Here is a 6,000-nt window from a genome sequence, read left to right on the forward strand (position 1 = left end):
CTCGCAGGTTCCGCCCGGCGGGGCCGAGCGAGGCCGGGCAGGGCCGGGCAGGGCCGGGCCGTCCCCCGCCGAGCTCCGGGAGCGGAGCGGAGGGAGCGGTCCCGAGCCCCGGGGCGCCCCTCGGCCCGCAGCGCGCTGCCCCCGTCCCGCGCCGTGCCCGGGAACGGGGGGCGGGTGGTGGGAGAGCGCCGAAGCCACTGTTTGGAGATCAATAAAGAATTAATAAAGTAATAAAGAAGTAATATGTCCCCGCCTCTGCTGCGTGTCCCCACGTCCCGTCTGTCCCCATGGCCTCAGAGCTCGGCTATGAGCTGGGTTCTCCTCCTCTGGGAAAGGCTCTGGGACAACTTCATTGTAAGGATCCTTACCCAAGTCCTTTGTCCCTTCCCTTTCACACTGTTTCCTTTCACCTCCTGACAGGGACAAGGACAAGGCTGTGGGTGCCCTCAGGGCCTGGCATGTGGGGCAGGTGCCCCATGAGACAATGTGGACGCAGTAAAAGGGACCTCTTTGTTTCACGAGATGTAATGTTGCGCCCCAATGTATTTGCAACATACCTGCTTTCTGAATCTGCAAAATGAAAGCTGACCTAGTCACCCCTAATGGGAACCCTAATGTAGCAGAACCTAGATCCAGTATTTTGGGTGTTATTTCCTTCCTCACCCAATACACACGTATGCCCACGCTGCCATACACACCTGAGCGAATGTACTCATTCCTCCCCCAAGCCTGAGTGTCAGGGCTGAGTGTGGGTGCAAGGGGGAAGGATGCCTGGACACAAGACAGACAGACAGCAGCTGGAAGCAGCCATGGGAGACCATGGGAGAACCCCCATGGCATCCTCAAACCACCATGACCCCCCCCGCGGAGGGGTTGTCCCCATGCCCACAAAAGTCATCAGAGTTTCCACCAGCAGTCACGGTGACAGCAAGAGGCACCAATATGACAGAGCCTCAGCAAGGTGGAGTAACTCCTGTTTTGTCCTGCTGGGAAGACTGTGTTTGGTGCTAATGGCTGTAAAGACCTGTCAGCACATGAAAACTATTTTTGCATGGTCTGACAGAACTTATTTGTTCAAAAATGTATGCATGCCTTGGCTGTCCACATACCCAAAGGGTTCTCCTCATAGTGAACTTGCTCACTCCATCTTCATTCACCACCTCAAACATCTCCTTCAGCTTCAGGAACCTGATCTGAGCAACTGTTTGCAGAGCCATGGGTAAACATTGCTGCAAGGTAACCCACAGCACCATCACCTATCATCAGGAAATGGCTTCATTCAAGAGAACCTAGGAGCTTTCTACATACTCATTGAGAACATAATAAATGCAGTTTTGTGTATTTTTGGAAAATTAATATATATATGTATATGTGTATATATGTTTCTATTTGGCATCGTGTTAAGCAAAGATGAGCCTGGAGGTACATAGATGTATATACAAATACATATATAAAACCTGTATCTGTTTGTGTAGAGGAATCTGAATGCTGTCTTCATTCTGTCACAGTAGAGATGCTCCATGAATGCCCTTTCTGCCCCAGCAGCACTCTTCGTCTGAGCATTACATTGGAACTGTCAGGGGCTGGGTACTGGGAGCAGTAAACCAAGAACTGAGTAGCAGGAACTGTGAGAAGCACCCACTGGTTGTCCTCAGACTGACCAAGTACCCCTGAAAGGCATTTCAGGTCCAGTCCTACAGCACTGTGCAGTGATCTGCTGCTACTGATGGGATAGCTAAGATGCTGGAGTTGTATAAAGAGCTATGAAGTAAAGAAGATGCATGAGAGAAGATGGAGACAGTGGTGTTTCCAAATTCTGGGCTTCACTGGGGAAGGAGACACACTTCTTGACTTGTTAGAGAGTCCAGGTTTGATACATTAATAATATGTAGGAATGTGAGGTGAGGGGTGAGGAAGGGAAGTAAGAATTTGCAAACCTCTTTGCAGAGCAAGGAGACATGGTGAAAGCTGAAGGTTGAGTTCTGTGGGATTTCTGTGGAGGCTCTCTGACCTGACATCGTTCTCAGAAAAAACATCCAGACATTGAAGAACCTGCTGAGCACATGCAAATGCAAAGGAGAAATTCCTTATTCCACTATTTCAATGTCACAGCTACAATGAGGGGAACCAGATTGCCTGTATGCACCTTTTGATCGCAGCCCCCCTTGCCTCCCCCATTTGCATCACACCCTTCTAGCGCAGCACCCAGGAGACAGCACAGAGAGATAAGCCACTGCACAAAAGAGTGTTATCTCTTCGCTCAGCACAATAGAGAACCAGAATTGCAGTGGATCTCATGCTACTGCTTGTCATGTCAAGCAAGGATCTCTGTTTCACCATTCTTCTCTACCTGCCCGGTTGCCTTTTACTCACTCTGCTTCGATACCTGTGTTTTGCTACCTCATGCTGGTGATTTGTGCTTCTGCATGCTGCAGTGTTGCAGGAAATAAATAGTAGGGACTGGGCGGGAGACTTAGGATAGCTATGATAAATATTGCTGCTACACTTCACCCAGGGCATAGGGGACAGCTCTGCTTGCCCTGCACCTGGCTCTGGAGGGGCTATATAGCACTGCAAGAACAGGAGTACGTGGCACTGCAGGGTCATGCCAGCCCTTCTCCCAGACTTTCCTTTTCTCTGTAGGACAAACCTTGCATTGCCTGACCCCATTTCACAGCACACCGGCACGGTGCTATGGAGGATCCTGCCCCACAGACCCAGAGAGCTGCAAACCCCCCCTGGGATACCCATTTACCCCTTCAGCCACCCTTCTGCTGCCCTACAAAGAGACACCCTGCTGTGCTGGAGAGCCTCCTTCAGTGTGGCACCCAGGGGGCTTCCAGTGCTTTAGGGGGGTCCTTCCCAGTCCTGCCCCCAAAGGGGTGAGGGCTCCTCTTGACTGGGGCGTGCTGGGGATGCCCACTGTCAGCTAGGAGTCCTGTGGCTGCTTTGGAGCCATGTTACGTGGTGTGGGGGCGATTGACAGACGTGTACGGCTCTCCATGTTTCTTGGAGGATGCAGATGCTGCTGCGGCTCCATCTCCCTGGAGGCCCAGCCAGGAGGTGCATTCCTGGGCAGGGGCACCATGAGGGGCAGGCAGGGCAGTGCTTTTTCCCTTGACATTGCTTTGCAGCCTTTCTCTTCCAGGAGGTGTGCCGAGCATCACATTATTTACCATGTCCTCTCTGTGTGTTTCTGTCAATGCAGGAAAACGAAGATTTCATGAAACAGATGTGCAGTGCTGCTGTGTGTGCTGATGTCTCCTGCTCAGCCTTGGACCTGGCTGCTGCTCTGAGGGACAGTCAGATGTAGGATGAAAAAAATCGCAGCCAAGAACCTGCAGGTAAAATTATCCTTCATCCTATCTGTGAGATGAAATTATCTGTCAGCTCTTGCTGATCTCTTCCCTCTCTGCCCCCCTAATAAAACCCATCACAAACATATTGAATATACTAACTAGTCCATCACTAGATATAAATATACACGGGATAGTTGGATAGACTCTTTTTTTTTTTTTTTTTTTTTTTTTTTTTTACAAAATAAGTGCTTCTTCCAATCCAGATGTTATAAATAGCATAAAAATGGGTGAAGGATGAAGCACATTCTGTTTCTTTTCATAGGTCCTCCAGAATAACACATACAACATTTCCTTTAGCTCTTTCCCTCAGTTGTACACAAAAAATAGTCACCAATACTCCCGTGTTTTTCTGCATGTTTACATATTCATCTAATAGCTGAAAACAGTATGTATCTTCTCGCAGATCTGACAATAAGCATTCGTGCTTGCCCTCTTCTGTTTAATATCCCCTCAGGAAACGAATGAGTGGTACGAAACCAGATTTCCTGACTTTAATCAAGCTTCCACGAAACATGCCGAGAATGTGAGACATTTCAGAGAAGGAGAGGGGAACTGCAAAAGAAGTGTAAGTGGAATTGAAAACCGCTTCCAGCTTATGTTATGTCACTTCTAATGGAAGCCTTTGTTATGATTTCACCAAGTTAGGTAATGTGACAGTTGTCTGATATTTTTTTTCCAATAGCGGTGGTCTTTTAGGCTATGTTTTGCAATGAGGGAGGTGGACTCGAGCAGTGGTGACTCTGGAAGTGACCCCATGTCAAACCGGTAGTAAGTATCCACAAATCATGTTCATATATATGAAGTAAAAATACAGCTGCTCAGTAATATTTGAACATAAGGGTCTTGTTTTTCTTGATCAACAATTTTAGGGGCAAGTGATTTGTATTGGAGATTTTTTTTTTATCATATGAAGTGCCCTCACCCCCAACACACACACACAGGAACCTTGCAAAGGCAACTGTTTAGTATTTTGTGTGGAAGGCATTCAGGATGAATTCAGTAGGTGAGGAAAAGAGATCAGTTTACAACACGAGGATAAATAACAAGAGACAGAGATGTGATTAAAACTATCAGCTTTATTGCGACTGCTCCTTGATCACGTTGCTATTTCAGCCATCTCCTTCCGACCTGCACTTAAAGTCATTTAATAAAACAAACCAAAACGGCATCCCCAAAGGGTAGCCTGATATTTCAGAGGGTTTTCATTTCTGGGTCACGGAGGCTCCGCCGTTTAACCCCACCTCCTCCCAGCTCAGCACACATCGGGAAGCACGGGGAGCACCCCTCAGCCTGCTGCTCCTTTGGTGTTCGGGGTGCGGGGCTCTCCTCGCACCGGAGCCCCCGGCCGGCCACCGGCTGTCCCTTCGCTGCCACCGGGCTCACGTTCCCTGCTGGAAACGACGGGTTCCCGGCGTGAAAGCCCTCTGGGAAGGGGGATTTCGAGGCTCGCCCCCAAACCGGCTCCTCCATTCCCCGGAGAATGGGGCCCTGCTGGGAAGGGAGGGCCGGATCCTGCGCACGTCCGAGAGCTGCTCAAGCTGACACGGGCTAGGGGAAAGCTTTTTCTGAGTCTGCACACCCGATTTTGGCTTCTAACACCTCGGGACACGGGGTTAAGCATGGGTTTAGTAGTGACAAATCACCGCGGTCGGGCAGAGGGACCCATGCGGCAGGCACCGCGACTGTGAAACAGGTGACACGGAGCTATCGGGATGCGGGCACTCCGAGAGCTGCTTAATTCACACCCGGTTTTAAGAAGGGTTCACTGTGCCAATGATTTAAAGAGCTCAGTTTATTAAAAACACACCGCCACCCGAAAATAAAAAATGAAAAAAGCCGAGAAAGGAATAGTCAGAGAAAAAGAATATTTTTCCTGCTAGTTTTGGAAGAGAGAATCCCTCTATGTGTGTGCCCGTATTTTTCCGTGTGAGAGGGAAACTTTGAGGTTAATCCATCGTCTTCTTCTAAACGCACATTTGAATATTTACACTTCAAGGCGCTGACACTGGGGAAGATGAGGGCAGTGGTCCACGGGCGATCAGGCAAAAAAATCTGAATAATTTTATTTAGATTTCATTCTAATAGCACAAACTATGAATAGGAAGAAAAAAAAAAAAAGGCATTAAATCCGCAGATTGTAACGAAAAAATGGTTTCCGACAGATGACACCTACAAGTTTCTTCGGTTTCATAACTACGAAGCTGTGGGAACTGATGCACATTTCAGCATCGGAATACACAGTGTCGAAAGGAAGAGGTGCACTTCGTGATGTACTTTAAAATAAATCCTAGCGTGGGCTTAACCTCTGTTATTCAGTATGTACTTCCGAATGTCTTTACTGGGTTAAAAAATAAATAAAAAATAAATAAATAAAAGGAAGGAAGGAAGAAAAAAAGAAGGAAAAAAAAAAAAAAAGAAGTCAAGTCATTTGAAACAGGAACCAGGGGCAGACCTTTCAGTTTGTCAGATTCATTAATTAGAGAGCTGCTTATACTAGAAGAAGATGCGTTTTCTTTCCCTGCCTTCCACCAACAATTTCACCACGAGGGGATGTTTACCAGAGTGTAATGAACAGTTTCTGATGGCTGGATTTTTTTTGCTAAAGTTCTATTTATTTTTTTTTTCCCCTGCTGATAGTCGT

This window comes from Aythya fuligula, chromosome 3 (assembly GCF_009819795.1).
Source record: "Aythya fuligula isolate bAytFul2 chromosome 3, bAytFul2.pri, whole genome shotgun sequence".
Lineage (NCBI taxonomy): Eukaryota > Metazoa > Chordata > Aves > Anseriformes > Anatidae > Aythya > Aythya fuligula.